The sequence below is a fragment of the Protopterus annectens genome, chromosome 14.part0, assembly GCF_019279795.1.
Source record: "Protopterus annectens isolate FY-2018-M chromosome 14.part0, PAN1.0, whole genome shotgun sequence".
NCBI lineage: Eukaryota > Metazoa > Chordata > Ceratodontiformes > Protopteridae > Protopterus > Protopterus annectens.
The window spans coordinates 327,278,463-327,296,105 of NC_056748.1; the positions used below are offsets into that span (position 1 = coordinate 327,278,463).

General features: G+C 38.2%; 1 protein-coding gene across 5 annotated transcripts in view; it reads left to right on the plus strand.

The window, feature by feature from the left end:
* The window catches only part of ATE1 (arginyltransferase 1), a 2,674,296-nt gene that overhangs the window by 1,561,159 nt on the left and 1,095,494 nt on the right, over positions 1 to 17,643 (plus strand). The gene's annotated exons all lie outside the window — the stretch shown is intronic.

Consider the following 17,643-nt stretch of genomic DNA (forward strand, 5'->3'; position numbering starts at 1 on the left):
TAAAGTATTCAATTCCTGCTTTTTTTTAAACAAGAAACATCTTTATTAAACCATCATTTACGACACAGGCAATCATATATTTTTATAAATGAAAACGGACCACTCAGACACAATCCTAGTTGCAAGCATTTTACATCACAAACCATAATGACACACTCCCATTTGCAAACATTATATATCACCTATAATCTACCCAATGATTTTCAGTCAAACATTACATAGCTCATTTAAGTCCTGCCTTTTTTAAAACCTCATTCCTCCCTGTGATGACCGTGCCCTGGCCCAGCAATCAAGGAGCCTCCGTTCTCACCACTAACACCAGAGAGGGCATCTCATTTAGAGAAAAGGGTACCAAGTACAGCAAAGCACAATTTCCCTTAAGTGCACACAGAGGTCCCAGTCAGTCTGAGGCTGGTTGCTCCCTTGCACTCCAGGTCCCCAATAAGACTCTCCACTGGCACAGCTATAGAATCCATATCTCACCCTAGCTGACAAGCTAACCTCCAGTACCCTCTCTGTCCAACCAGTGCATCGTGTCCCTGCCCATGTAGCTGACACACACATACTTTGAGATAAGAATTTACACAACTTCACAACCACTCCTGGGAAAAGGCTGACACAGATTTCTCCAGCTGTGCCCGTTTACCCAGACTACAGGGTAGTAATCACTGCTACTATCAGCTAATATTTATTGGCTACTCAAAGGCACTTAAAAGGATGTCCAATTATTACTGTGCAATATTGTTATCCAATGGTAGTATGACTAATCAGTCAAGGCTTAATTTGGATTGATTTAGACAGTAAACTCTATAAATATGCAATGTACTCTAGAGCTTAAATTATCATTACACAAAACTCCCACAGTTGAAAGTGTTTAAAATATTTAATAATAAATAATAAAGACACAAGACAATACTACTGCAATACAGTGCTACTCAAGAGTTCAGATATCACACAGAAATACATAAAATAATACAGTAGGACAGTTCTGATGTCAAAGAAAAACACTTAATCTAAACTTTCTAATCTTTAGCTATTCTTAAGAGAAAACACAGTGCTACAATCCTTACATACATATAGAGCATAAGCAGTGCTGGGTTAGATGTTCCAAGACAAAATGCTTAGAGTCTCTTCTTAGAAATAGATTTTAAAACATCACTAACAAACAAATCTGCTGGTTCCTCCCAGATTACATAATTTCAGTCATTTCCCATTGCATCATGTCTTTGACACCTGGTCTGGAGTTCCAGGCTAATAGATACTACATTCTATTGTTATCTTGCATCTGCAGGAAGCTACATCAATACAAGACATTTCACATGTACACTCTAGTAATTAGTCCTTAAGTTAAAACAATATAAAGAATGTCTTCTTGTAGCCAGACCAAAATCAACATTAAAGATCAAAGAAAGTCATAAAATAATTTCAACTTCAAAATGCAAATTTGAAAGGCTTGACTTAGTTTTTCTTTACAGCAAGGGGGCAGTGTTGCAACATTATTGAAGTTCAACATTTTAGTATTTTCTTTCATTTAAGAAAAAAACTGTATTTTACATTTATATATACAATTGACAGATCACATTTTATTTCACTAGGCTGGCAGCCTTTACCCATCTCTGCCCAATCTTCACACTCCTCTGTATGTATTGTTCCCACAATTCCCATTTTTTTCTCTGTAGTTTGCTCCTACCCTTTTCTATAGATCTCAGTTACAGTATCTCTGTTACTATATTCACTACTTCTAGTTTAGTTGGTTTAGACTTTGATTTCCATTTTCTAATAATTGCTTTTTTGGCAGCCACCATAATTAGACACATCGAGGCTTTACCTTGTCTAGGGAATTCCGATTCTGTATCATAGGTTAGAAAAATTATCTCCCTCATCACACCAATCTGACCACCCAGCATCTCTGACAGTGCATCCTGCAGGGAATCCTTGAAGTCCGCTAACTCACCACAGTCCCACAAAATATGTTCCCAATTACCTCTTTCTTCCCCATCCCTTCTCCAACATTTGCTGTCTACCTCAGGAAAAATTCTCTGGAGTCTACTTGGGGTGTAAAAATATCTATGTAAACATTTCTAAGCAAAAATCCTAAATCTTCTAGATTTTGTTACATATTTGAGAGACATACATATGTCCTCCCATTGTTTCTTTGTGAATTGCTTATCCAGTCTCTGTTCCCAATCCTTTCTAATCTCCTCTGATTAATTCTTAACCATGCAATATTTTATATGCTGTATTAATTATTCCCTTTTTAACGTCAGCGTTAATTCTGGATTCTACTAAAAACTAACAAGTGCTGGTCTTTCGTTTAGGACCCCCTATTTCTTTCTCTTTGCCTGCACTCTAATATCAACCCTTGATAGGGAAGACAGTCTCTAATCTGCAGTCCAAATAAATTCTAGGTGTCTTCACATTCCATCTCTAGGTATTTGCTCCCAATACCTTGGTTCCTTTGCCAGTTTTTTCCAATAAATTCCAGCCCCCTCTTGCCTATCGTCTATATCCCTAATTGCAGTCACCCCTATTGGCAGAATCTCCTTTCTTCATTCCCATGTAGGCTTAGTTCTTAGGATGCTTTCTGGTACTTTATAGATATAATATTACGTCTGAGTATTGTTATTCTCCTTAAATAACTGCATCCACAATCCCAGTCTCTCCTTGTTTCTTGAGCTTCCCATGTTTCATCATCATCCCTTTCGACTTTGAGTTATAGTAGTTACTGTGTAGCTCTGAAGTACTCCTTCAAATTGGGTAATCCCATTCCACTCTGTTCTGGAAGAATCAGCTTATCCCACTTGACTCTTGCTGTCTTCCCCTCCCAGATAAAGTACTTCAGCTCCTTGTTAATTGCTATCCACAACTTCTCCTCTGGTTGATAAAAATATGTCTGACCTGTGTATAAGACTAATGGGACTAAAAACAGTTTAACTGCTTGTATCTTACTATCAATATCCATTTAACAAAGCTTCCATTTTCTCAGTTTTTGTCTTGTCTTTTGTCTAGTCTCTTTCCACATATCCTTAGATGCCAAACCAGAATAATTTTTAATCCAGGCTCCTAAATAGTTCATTTCATCATGTCCCATGTCCCCATAAGTATGGATATTGCAGAACCAATTCATATGTGGGTACATAATTTACCGCTATTGCCTTTGCTTTAGCTTCATTAGTTTTATATCCTGAAAAGAATTGAACCTGTCTCAAAATGTTCCACAACACTGTAAGATCTCTTTCTGGTTTTGTCAGGTATAAAATTATATCATCTGGAAATAGAGCCAGCTTTTCTTGACTATCTAATCAATTATATCCTTGAATTTTTGAATCCCTGATTTTCTTTGCCAGTGGTTCTAAATACAATGCAAATAATAAAGGGTAAAGAGGAAACCCCTGCCTGGTTCCTCAGCTCAAGCAGAAATGATCGTAGAGGACCTTACCCACTTTCATTTTCACCTCCGATCCCTCATATATCCTCCTAATCAACCTTTTAATTTTTTCAGGAAATGCAAATGCTTCCATTGCCTTGCTCATAAAGTTCCAGCTTACTCTGTCAAGTGTTTTCTCTGTATCAAGACTCAGCAACAATAATGGTATTTTCTTACATTCTGCTTCCCTCTGTATCATCAGTATTCTGTTAATGTTGTCAAATGTTTGCCTCCCCTCCACAAAACCAGATTGATCCATGTGTATTAATTTTGGCATTACTTTTGCCATTCGTTTAGCCATTATAGATATGAATGCTTTATAATCATTGTTTAATATTGAAATGTGTCTTTATGAAGCCAGATCTGATGGGTCTTTACCATCTTTAGGTATTACAGCTACCACTGCTTTCTTCCAGGATGTTATGTCTCCTTCTCTTAAAATACTGTTAAAACCTTCCAGATCTTTGTCATTTTTTCCCTCCTAACTTCCAGACTTCCACAGGAATACCATCTATTGCTGGGGACTGTCTTGTAGATTGGTTATACATCACAATTTTTATCTCATCTCCTCCTATCCTAACCATTAGTAACTGAGCCTCATCTACTTCTAAACTTGGCATATTTAATTCTTCCATAAACATTACCATTTGTATGTTTTCTTGATTTCCATTTTTTTCTGTTTTATACAGACTTTCATAGAATTTCCAAAATATTTCTAATAACTCTACAGAATCTCTTGTTACTTTCTTTGTTATAGGCTCCTTAAGCTTGGCAACAGCTCTTTCAGCTTTCTGTTGCCTGAGTTATTGTGCTAAAAGTTTTTGTGTTGCAGTGTTATCATCAAAAAACAGTTGTTAACAGCAATCTTTCTAAACTCATGTTTGTTGTCAAGGTAATCCCTTATTTTCTACTTGGCATTCTGTAGTTGATTCTCTTCCTGTCCTGTGAGATTCCCCCTATTCTGCAATACTTTAACTTCTCATATAAACCTTTTCAGCTTCCATCAAACCATTACCTTCCCTACCAGAACCCACAAACCTAGCAAGAAACAAACCACCTTAGATTGGATACTAGTTAATAGGAACCCCCTCGCGTATAAAACAGGTATTCTCCCCGACTACATAAGTGACCATTCTCTTACCTTCATTTCTAGACAGAAGACCTACATTCCCAATCAAATAACATTTGCACTAGAAACAAGAAAAATCTCAACCCAGTATACTTCCAAGCAGAGCTCAAAGCTTGCAATTGGTCTCCCCTAAAATACCTACCTCTTGACGAAGCAGTTTCATTCTTTAACAATACATTTTTGCAAATTCTAAATCACCATGCTCCCACTTGCACTGTTAGAATTAAAAACAAACCAGCTCCCTGGCTCTCTAAGGACACAAGGCATAACATTCAACTAAGAAATAAACTTATTGACCACCTAAACTTTAGACAACTTCGTAATACCACAAAAAAAAACTACTACCTCAAATTCCAACAGACTCAACAGCAAAACTCACAAAAATTCTGGTCAGGAATCAACAAACTGCTCTACACAGGATAATCCAAAACACCTACCCCTCTGACTTAACTCAAAATTCTCCCAACCAAACTGCTGACACCTTTAATAAAATTTTCTCTGAAACGGTCCAATCACCGGCAAATACCTTACCACCTGTTACCACCACAGAATTACCCTCACTAGCAAATTTGCCCCAGACCTTTAATCTCCAGCCTGTTCCAACATCTCTCATACACTCCCTGCTTCTTAAACTTAAACCATGTACACCATCAGCTGACCTCCTCCCAGCTGAATACCTGCAAATTGCAGCTGGTGTACTTGCCTACCCTATTTCCATCTTAATAAACAGAACCATTTCTGAATCCTACATCCCATCCATCTGGAAAATCTCACATATTATCCCTTTGCACAAGGGAGGTAACTCAAATGAACTTTCAAACTTCCGCCCCATAGCCCTTCTCTTTCCCTTAGCAAAAATTATGGAGAGATGTATCCACCGTCAACTACTGCATCATCTCCTTCAAAATAACCTACTAGTGGACTGCCAACATGGCTTCAGGCCATTCCATAGTACTACAACTGCTCTCCTATCCTTTACTGACTGTATTAATAAAAATAAGAATACTAACCTACTTTCGTCTGCTCTTTTCATAGACCTCTCAAAGGCCTTTGATATGGTTAACCACCAACTATTGTCAGATATACTTAAATCACTTTCACTAGATTCTCCAGTAGTAAAATGGTTCCAATCCTACCTGGAAAACAGAAAACAAGCAGTCCTGTGGGCCAATAACCTATCCTGTCAGCTTCCAGTCACCCTTGGGGTCCCACAAGGATCAATTCTAGAACCACTCCTTTTCACTATTTTCATTAATGATCTGAAAACCTCCCTTCCCCAAACTACCTGCATACAATATGCTGACGATTTGACACTGATCTGTGCCGCATCCTCTCTGGCAGAACTCCAAACCAGTACACAAAAAGTTTTTACCTTAGTAGAAAACTGGTTCCATCAACGATGTCTCCTCCTGTTTACTCCCACACAGAAGTCCCCCCTATCAATTTCATACTTACATCTAATAATGGTACAGAAATTGCTCCTGACATGACCACCAAACTCCTGGGTGTAACAATAGATAATAGTCTTAACTTTGACACACACATTAATTTAACTATTAAATCAGTTAATAGAAAACTTGGATTCCTCTCTAGAATCAAGCCCTTCCTCACAGCCTCAGCTAAGGTTTCTATTGCCCAAACCCACCTCATTTCCACCCTTCTCTATGTCTCCCCTATCTATACTAACCTATCCAAAAGCAATCTGAATAAACTAGCAACCTCCTACAACAACATAGCCAGAGTTGCCACTGGTGCCCCTTTTAGAACCCACCTTTGCCATAATCTTAAACTTCTAGGATGGCTGGAAGTACAAAACCAACTACTTTTACAGCAACTTATTTTTATTCACAAGATCTTACGTCATCCCACAAATACTTCCATACTCTGCAACCTCTTCAATACCTATAAAAATCTGCCAACCCTAAGATCCGCTAAGAAGCTACAAGTAGCCACCATAAAATCCAACAACAAATCCGGGGACTGCCTGTTTAATGCTGTTGGCAAAACTTGGAACAAACTTCCAAGCAAAATAACATCCCTTACATCCACCAACCTTTTCAAGAATTGAGAATCTTCATTAAAAACCAATGGTTCTGCCCTTGCTCCAGTCCTGACTAATACTATTCTCCCCTTGTCTCAATACTTAACTAAAAAAAAATTTTTCTGATACTTTTTCTCTCCTCTGCGTTGTTTTGGAACACATTTTTTTACCTCCTTACTGTGCTTCGTAAATTCATGTACGTAAAATGTTTTTTATTATGCAACTGTATAACAAAATGTCTTCCTATGTATAACCTTATAACTGCTGCTAAAATATATGCTAATCAGCTACATACTTATGTAATTGTATTTTTTCATTGTTTTTGGACTCTATGTATAATTATTTTTTCTCAGAGCTTTTCTCCTCAGGCCTGTACTGAAAATGAACATATATCCAGTTAGACTAGCCCGGTCAACAAATGTAAAATAAATAAATTTGTCAATACCTCTACATATTTCTTTTTACTTCTTAACCATAGCTCCCTTTCTTTTATTTCCACCCTGTTTTTAAACTCCATCTTAATTTTATACCACTTCCTAGCTATATTTTCAGAAGTAATTTCTATCTTCTCAAATAGCGCCTGAATTAGCTCCACTACCCATTCCTTAAATTTTCAACAGATAGGTAGGAAAGTGCCGGTGTCTCTTTTATTTCATTACCCTGTGTTTTTTTAATTCATTATTGGTACATTTTTTAATGGGTACATAACAGGATCTTCAGTTTAATGCACATGTTCCTGTGAAAAGTAAATTCTGTCTAGCCTAGCCCAGTTTTTATATCTTGGGAATAATATGTAAATTCACTCTGAACTCCTATTACTGAATTCACATCTTCCATGCCAAATATTTTCATAAATTTCTTCAAATATTTACCCTCCTTTGCTATACTTTACCTTTTGGGTCTCCTGGGCACATCTTCACTACTGCAAATCAAATTCCTGTCTCCACCTATAAGTAATATTCCTTGCTTTAAACTGATTATTTCTCCCAGAATTTTCTTAAGCTCCATGATAGCAGTTTTAGGTGGAATATAAATACAAGCCAGTATATTCATCTTCCCTTGCCAGTAGCCTCTTAGTACTACAAATCTGCTATTATTATCTTTTTTATACTCTTATATCACTATTGGAGGTCCTCTTGCAATTAATGTAAATGCTGCTCTTCTCCTATGTGCCAGATATTCCATTGAATAACCATCCTGAAAACCTTTGTTTATCAAATTTACATATTCACTTCTTTCCAAGTGTGTCTGCTGTTACATAGCTATTTGCACTCTACATTTTTTAATATAGTTCACTATTCTTTTTGTATTTATCTGTGAGACCATTGACATTTAAAGACATTAAAGAAAGCATAATTGTATTAAAAATGTATTGTTCCCACCTTTTATGTTACATGCAAACACTGTTTGGTAGGTTGAACTAAGTTGTTTCTTGTCATATCTATTTGAGCCTATGTTGCATCTTACAAAATGTTTTGCTTTGTTGAAAGTCCTCATGCAAAAACACAAAAAAAATACCCCATTAAAACCTATTAAATTAATAGTAACACACAAAACTATGTACATCTTCAAATAATGAAGTTTTACCCTCCTAATCGGAGCAAATATCGCAAATTGACAGCTGCATTCATTGACTTGAGTTAACCTAAAATAAAGGTTATCCATACTAGGATACATGGTGAAGCCTGTGCTTCTACTAAGTGTTAACTACGTTTGTCTTACCTTTATAGGTCTTCCATCTGGGAAACCCCCTGAATGCTTTCAGAGAACATTATCTCTTAGGCAGTTTCTCTTTTTTCCCCAGCCAATCACTCTGCACCAGACTGTAACCGATTTCTCTTTATCAACTTGTCTTCATAGAAACATAGGATCCAGAAAGCCAATTTCTCATTATTAGATTGTCTCTATGGAGACATGAGGGACAGATACGGGACTGCTGCCAAGCATACATTCATTTGCTAGAAAAAAACTCATAATATTCGATATTCTTTTTCATTTACTAGCTTTCTCTCAAAATGTGTTACTAAGTCAATCTAAAGCCAATTTCTCATTATTAGATTGTCTCTATGGAGACATGAGGGACAGATACGGAACTGCTGCCAAGCATACATTCATTTGCTAGAAAAAAACTCATAATATTCGATATTCTTTTTCATTTACTAGCTTTCTCTCAAAATGTGTTACTAAGTCAATCTAAGGTCTTTAATTCAGTCATCCCCCCATTCAAGAATGAGAAAAAGCACACTAATTTTTCATGCTATTTTAACCAGGCTTTTTTTTTACATTGCAATGCCTACATTTCTTAACACTGAACAAGAAGAGAGAGAGAGAGAGAGAGAGAGAGAGAGAGAAGGAAGGGGGGGGGGGGGAATAGCAGCACCTATTTACAATCCATATTGCACCTAAAAATATCTGAGAAAAATTTACTTTATAGTATGCAAATACAACCATACACCACTAAAATAATAGTATTAAGAAAAAAATGTTTTCTTTACTTACAGTTAACATTCTCCCCTCAGTTCCCCCTCCCCAAAACATTTTCCGAACATTAATGACATGAAGTAGGGCTTATATTTTAGAGTCCCCCACAAGTCCAACAAATTCTGAAAAAGTCCAGTATTTCCAGATTTTCTTGTTCTGTCATATTTCACAAGTGCAATTATTGCATTGTAATCTCACATTAAGTTACTGGTTTTATTACTGTTCATCTCCCAAATCCTGTCTCTGCTTCATTTCCATCATATTCTCAAATTTTCTGGTCAACTGTTGTGCTCCCTTCCTAATCTCCAACATTTTCCATTGAAACAGTGGAAAAAGTTTTACAGGTGCTGTCTGTCTGCGGTCTTTATTACTAGTAGAAGTTTCTATTTTCACAGTGGAAGAGCTAGAGTTAAGCTGTTACGCAGTGTGCAGCCATCTTGGATTTTTTCGCTGAGGATTTTTTGCTATTCCCTGACTGCCTAAGACTCTAAATGCTCATAGGGTTGGCTGTTTAGGACCATTAAAATGTTACTGTACCTCTCCAGTTTCACTGATGGTGGTTTCTATTTATGTAGTGGTGCAACAAGTTTAATATTTATCTGGAGCCTTTCTCCCCGGGCCTCCTCAGAAAATTGGCTTCGTTCCAAGTTGGACTTTCCCGGTTAACAAATGATAAATAAAATAAATAAATAAAATAATGTTTATACATTTCCTGTTTGATGCACAAACCAGTGTAGTGAACTTGTACCTACTCTGTGTAGGTACTGCAGTGCTGTTTTTGTTTTCTTACCTCACTAATGCTGTACCAAGGATTGCAGTTCTGTTGGTGCCTTGTAAATATTCAGCTTCTGATTGTTTACTGATTCCGAATGTACCAGTCCAGGAAAACATTCTCTTAGTAATTCTTTAACAGCTCTCGCAATGAAGCTTTGATTTCTTTACGTGCATATAAAATATATAAATAAATAAAGGCTATCAAAAAACAAAGACCTATAAAGTGTTGTCCTTCTTACATAATATTGCTCATGTTGTGTATCTGTCTTTTATAAATGGTTTATTGGGGGTACTTAAAGTCTTTTAGTCATTAATGTGCAGCCTGAGTTATTTAAATAATTTTGTTTTCTCTTGGCTGTAGTTGCCTCTCCTAGCACATCTGTAGCAATCTGTCCCTATGCAACCAAAACTGCTTGAATCCTTGGTCAGTGCTTGAATATCCACAGTGCCATTGATTATCAACCAGTTGGTTCACTGTTGTGCTACAGATGAACCAATGAGAGAGTGGAGATCTGATGGTCATTAGTCTTGTTTGCGTCTATATCACGTTATCGAAATCTTACTACATCGAATCACTAAAGGTCGACCTCTAGTGATCGATGTAGTAAAACATTGAATAACGTTTAAAAAAAAAAAAAACAAACAAATATAAAAAGTAACTAGCGTAGGCAGGGGTGCCCCCCCCCCCACTTCAATATTCCAACTCCAAGAACGTACTACATTGAGGTAAATGGAAATCTCCCCCTACGGAGATTTCCAATTACCTGCACGATGTTCTGCGTTTTCGATGTTGTGGTGCCGACAATATCAGCTTTGATATTGTTAGCTTTCGACATTGTGAAGTAGACCCGTCTTGTATTGTGTCTCAAAATAAGAGTGTTCTGTGTAAAGTGGAGCAGTTGTGAATTTGATTTATCATACATCTGTTTATAAAATTAACCATTAAAATAAAAGTTTCTAAAATTAGGCTAGTTATCAGCCCCTTTCCTAGTGAATATTCTTATACAGGAACTCTGTATCAGATGGGGTTAAACATAATTCACCATTGCAGTTAGCGCCCCTTAACTTGGTCAGTCAGTATTCATTTAATATCATTGAAATAGGTAAAATATGTGTCCAGTGACTTATTTTAGTTAACAGATCAATTAAGTGTTCTCTTCAGACTCAACGGGTTGCATGGGGGGAGGTCTTCCATATTCTTCTAAATATCAAACAAGGAGTAAAATACTGTATGTATAGTGTGAAGCCATGGGTAATGCCAGGCTAAAATGGATTGTCTATGAAATGCATATATTCCAGGCTGTATGAAGCAAAATATATTCTGTTTAATATGTTTTTTGTAATGTTTTTAATATGTTTTTGGCATGTTTATCTGCAGTGTATTTTTCATGATGAAAAGGGCAATTCTTTTGTTTGGTCAGATGTTGAAGGACAGAGACAGGTACTAGTTCATGAAACAGGATGGCACCTTCTATGAAGATAACAGTTAGTGGGTGGGTTTGGTATAATAATTAAGGTGTTTACCTCTCTCAGCAAAGATGCATGATTTGATTTTCACCAAGGGAATTTGGTTTGGTTTAAAATGGCACATAAGGGAGGCTACCCAAGTGTTAACCTATGAACAGACAAGGATTAAACAGTGTTGGAATGCAATAGGACTTGGAACATTTTAAGACCCAGTTGGGATTTAGTCAAGAAGAAACAGATGTGACAGTGTTTTGACATACTCTGACTGTTGTATTGGGCTAGCTGGTTTATGAATGGTCTCTGTAGCAACAATATAATTGTATCTTACTGAAATGTTGAATTAGTAGTGTTTAACTTTGCCTGTTAAAATTAGCTGGGTGCTTTAAGGTACAGTATGTCTTTTAGCAGCTAGCTAGGCAACTTGGCTGGAATTAGATTTTTTTCTGTATGCAGTTCTGTGTTTAATGCACTTTATATTATTTTTCCATGTATGCCAGCTTGTGATTATTGTAGTCTGTATTTGAGGTATTTTCTTTATTATTTAAGTAAAATACATTCAACTGTCTTTTAAGTTCTTGGAACTAGCATTTATCTATTGCAAGTGTACTTGTATAGTATGGTTTAGCAGAGAACAAATGAGGGCCAAGGCCTTGGTCAGAGATAATGGGATCAGGGAGGAATGTTATCTGCTTCTACCACTGGAGATGTTTAGAGGTTCTTCCAGTGTCATGTCTGCAGATGATTATTAGGAGTCCATAGCTGACAAGTCTGATCAGGCGATTGGTCTACAGAGTCATCATATCACAGGTTGGGCGTGCCTGGAAATAGGGGATCCTTTGGACCCAGCCAGCCCCTAGACTTTTATGAGACAGTAAGCAATAGTCACAGAAGATCCATTTGGTCTTCCTGAGATAGGGTACATGTTTCAGACATAAAGCAGATATTTTGGCGTCTGATGGGAGCTTATGTAGGAAATCAGCTTTGGGGAATTTGATCTGAAGCTTGTGCCAAACCTAGTACAGGCTCCCCACACCATGCAGCCTTTGACTTTGCATGACCCAACATGACTTCCTGACTCTTGATGCCCTGATCCAGTCTGTTGCACTTTAGTTTTGCATCAAGCAAGGTCAAACAATTTGATGATCCGGATATTTCTACTGCCTTGCTATCATGATACTTTCATGATTCGAGGGGGTGGGTCTCAGAGACAGCCCTCTTTTAGAGATGCCTTCAGGCTAATGAGGAGTACCTTAGCCTGGTCTTTGATACAATCCCCAGAAGTTGCTGGCTAAGTTTCTGGGGGAAGAAACCTGAAGATCCTTTGGTCTTTCCACTATAGAGTCTGTCACTGGGGATACTTTTCGAAAACCTTAAGACATTCTTTCTTTTTCTTTCAGCCCTGAAAAACGCCATTGCCATTTTACAAGGCACTACCTTAGCTTAGATATACGCCTGTGCATTATGGCATGGATGAGCCTGTCTTCCCTTTTGATGAACCACAGGAACAAGTTCCTAGTCATCACTTTTTGGGGAATGTGCAGTTTATCCACCATCCCCAGGACCTACTTAATAACCTCCTAAAGAGAAAACAGGCCTTCATCTCTCTTGGAGGGTTTCTTTGTTCCCCCCTCATGACTTCCACCTCTTCTTCTGCTGGAGTTGGACAACCCCAAAAGAGTAATAACTCTCCTCTCTGTCCAAGGAAAATCCTGAGGTACCACATTATCTTCCTCTTGTAGTATTAGTGTGACCCTGGTTGATGATTCCTCTTGGCAACCTTGCTGCACTCTTGTGGTATTGGACTACCCTTGGAGAGAGGAGGTGGGAGCACTTCTCTTAATTTGCCTTTGTTTTGACAGCCATCACTAAAGATGATTGTGATTTAGAAGTTGTCACCTGACCATATTATAGAGGTCATAGGTGCTCCCTGTTAAAACGCTGCTGTGGCATATCAGCTCACTTCAGTGGAGCTCATAGAACAGATCTAGTGCTGCACCATGTTGGCTTGATATTGGATAAAGGACAGGTCTTTACTCCTGTTTCTTCCTAGTCTTGAAAAGGACAGATTATTTATTCATCCAGTTATGGACCTCATCAACTTCGACCTCTGCATTTGGTGTGTTTAGCTCCTAATACTTAATTTGCAGTGGGTCATGCTTTTGTTCTTTGGGGGCCTGGATTGCATTTCAGGGTATGGTGGATGCCTTTTATTAGTATTTGGAGTCCACACAGGAGAGTCTTTCAACTTAGAGTGGGCATCACTGTCATTATAAATATTACCATTTGGGCTTTCCCCATTGCCCAGAGTATACACCAACATGTTGGCCATGCTGATCAAAGCCTTGCATAAGGAAATGTATGCTAGTCTTTCAATACCTCTACAGCTTGTTCCCAACAGACTTGTTGTGGAACCAGCTTTGGTTGATTAATGTTCTGAGGGGGTCACAGTAAATTAAGACTCAGAGAAAGTCCTTCATCAGGGTAAAGTGGACTACACTTCATTTGCTGCTTTTTCTGCCCTTGTCTAGAGTGCAGGAGGGTCATGGCTTTGGCCACTTGGGTGGTGAAATAGTGCAGAGTCTAGGCTTAGACTCTGCAGTGCATTCTAGGATGGATAACTAACAATGTTCATGATGCCATCAGCATACCTTAGTATATGGACGCTACTGTGGTGTGGCAGTGGCTTCAGAGCTGCCATATATTCACATAACTTCTGCTGGTGTCAAATCATTCTCAGTGGGCCTTGGCATAATAGGCAGTCCTTAAAGACCCTCTCTGGAGCTTCTTGCTACCAAACCTCTTGCATATTCTGATGGCACACACACATTGCTTGCTGTCTGTGTAGCTCACCCAGGCTCCTTCTTGGTGCAGTGTCTGAGGTTGCCCAGGGTGATGGGATCCATATGAGCCAGATTGAGCTCAGGGCATTGTTTGGTTTCTTGATAGAGTCTGAAAGAAGCCTTGCTTCTGGGAACTTTCCACATCTAGTCAGATAACCAGTTTACTTGGTGGCATCTCAACAAGCAAGGATACATGAAATGATAACTCTTATAAAGAGAAAGTGATGCTTGTTTGACAGTAAGGCCATGAATAGGGATGTCCTTTCATTCCTGTGGAAGTGAATGAGCTAGCAGGTGCTCTAAAATGGACCTCCATTCCTTTCCTTAAGCTTATGAGGATTTAGAGGCCATTCTTTATTAGAGTTAGAGTCAAGAGGTTCACCTGTTTACCATCTGGGAAAACTCTGTCTTCCCATTCTTCTGTTTGGTTTAGTAGTGTAAAGTGGGGTGGGGAGTTATACACGTATTACCTCTTTATTGTTTTTTTTTTTTTGCTTCTCCCTCTTAGGTGATTTGAGCTGACCCTGAGTACCCCTCTACATTCCCTGGTTTTACAGAACAAAGTAAACCTCCACCAGACAACCTGTGGCCCATTTCTGGTTCCAGTGAGGAGTATGAAATACCTGAGGACATTTATATATTCTACTAAAGATTTTTCATTTATGCCTTATGTTCCCACAGCTGACTCTTACATGTGTTGTCACAGGGACAAAAATGCAACAGGTGTGCTCATGTGTAGTCCAACCTCTGTGGCAAGTAACTCAAATCCCCACTTCCCTGAAAACAGCAGTCCCCCTGCATCTCCCTGATCTCTTCTCAAAATCAAATGCAAGGTACTCCTGTGTGCACATCCCCCCATGATGGGTACCCTTATCTTCTCCCATCAACACCTCAGATGCCCAAGCTACTAATCTAACCTGGGTCTCATGGATTGTAGTCAGGGTTTTATCCCTTTAAGGCATATTGATTGTTCATGCATTCCCTCTCGGGACATGGTAGGTTCACATATGCCTTCCCTCCTTTCCCTTAATTTCATACCTTATCACAAAGTTTGGAGAAGAATGACAAAATCTCATTCTTACCACCTTTTGATGGCCAAGAAGAACCTAGTTTCGGGCTGTAAGGTCTGTATTGGTTCAGGAAACTCTGCTGGTCTTCAGGAATGGCTTCCCTACAGTTTCTAGGTGGGATAGCCAACTTTGCCTCAGACCCTAATTTTGATGTAGACCCTCCTCCCCTCTTTCCACCAGAATGGAAAGAAGGGGGTGTCACAGGTGATTAAAGCTACCAGGAAACATTTTGGTGACCAGACCTTTGCATCCCCAAATGGAAGAGGTTATCAGTTTGAGCAGAGAAGTAGTAGGTACCACTCCAACCAGCTAGTGTGCAGATGATCCTGATGTATCCCAGGCAACTGTATCATTTGTGATTTAGTTATTCCATAATCAAGATGCATATGTCATCTATTTTTGTGCACTGTAAGCCTATACAGTGCAGAGTTATGGCATATTTTTATCCCCTCTTGAGCAATATTTATATTCTGTAGGACTTGACTTTATGGTAGATAGTTTCTTGTCAACTATTTGAGCCTACTAACTCAGTACTGAATTGTATTTCACTTCATGCAACACATCTAGGAACTTCTGGTCTTCAAAAAAAAAAAAAAACTATACACTTTTCAGACTAAATCTGTACTTATTTGTGAAGGCAATTTCATAGGTTTCATTTAACCAGTTCATCCACACCTCAGTTTTCTTGGCAGCAGAAAATGCAGATGATACCCTTCACATCATAGTCTCCTGGATAATAAACCAGTTGTTAATCTCCTCTGCAAAGGAAAGGAGCTGCTTTCAGTTGTTAAGCACACACTTTCCATGTTGGAATTCCAATTGCATTGTGTTTTCCATCATACAGACAGCCACTGTTTGGCAAATGCTGCACCAGAGGAGTGCCTTCAGCATGGGCTTCAAGAATGAATAATTACAAATTATATTTGGTGGAATGTTAATACCTAAAGAGGGAACTTTGTATAGGTTATCTGATGTTGTATAACTGTTTTTTTCCTGAAAACATGTTTGTAATATGTCAGGGAATATGACTGATGATATCGATTGTTGTAGGGTATCTCCAGAAGTAATAGCCCTTTCTGAAAACTCTGGATATGCAACGGAGTCATTAAAGAAAGTTGGACAGGTCAAGAGAATGAATTATTTAAATTTGGAGTCTACAACTAGATGTGGTACTGTTAGATGTTATAAGGCACTCTACATATTCAAAGTGAAGAAGGGATGTAGCAGGTTGCACTAATCTAAGAAAGAAAATTTTAAAATAAATGTTTTTGCTTAGAATTTGCATATTGATGGATGTCTATTATAAAAGACATTTTCATATATAATGTGGTTATGAGGCAGATCATTCAAGCGGTACTTATTGTAATGGTTGTACACATAGTAGATTTATCTGTAGTACAGATACTATTTCTTTTAAGGGGATGACTGTTGGTTAATTTATTTGTGGCTATTTGTGTCACTAAGCTGATTTATTTACCCATCTATAAATTTGTTGAGAATTTTATGTGGTTAAATCTTTGATTGCTGTATGTGATTATATATTCTGTTCAAAAGAAGGATGATAACCGGGCCCTGTATAAATGCATTGTTTAACACAGACCATGAAATATTATTATGTAAAATGGCCATGTATGCCTTGCCATTACCCATCCCTAAGGCTTTTCTTGAGGGAGAGGCCAGTTAATCCCAGAATAAATTTGAAAGCTCTCAACCAGTTATCCAAATTTCATTTAAAAGAGGATATATAATCATATTGTTTAATCTGCAGAGGAAGTTTATCCCAGAGAAGATGGATGTGTCGTGTCATGAATTTTTCCATTGCACTCTTATTTATCTTCTGATGAAGATTCAGGTCTCTGTTTTAGTGTTATCTGAGCTGTTGTCTCATTGAGGTCTGGAAGGTCAAGCACTTCTAAATCTGTAATGAAATGATAGGGTTGCACAGATCATCCCTCAAGAGTCTATAATACAGTGAGTACAGGGACAGAGTTTTCAGTCTCTCCTGATAACCAGGGTTCTGGACTGGAGATCTTTTTTTGTTGAGACTTCTGAGGCTTTTCAAGACAGATGTCATATGCGATACATACTGAAAGGAGCATTGTACTGTATGATAGGAATGATCATTGCTAAGTATAGGGGGATAACATCTTTGGATCTAGGTGAAACACCTTTGGCCAGGATTTGTACTAAGCAGAAGGAATTCCTGATGATAGTTTCCCTATGATGATCAAAGTGTGGACAGCACTGTCAACCCTGTGCCCAGATCCCCGACTACCTTTTCAGTTTGTAAGGGTGTATTGTTAATTCTGTACCTTGTGGTGGACAGTGCAGTGGTACAGCGGTTAGCGTTGTCGCCTTACAGTAAGAGGTTCTCTGGTTCAGTTCTTGGCTGGGATGCCTTCTGTGTGGAGTCT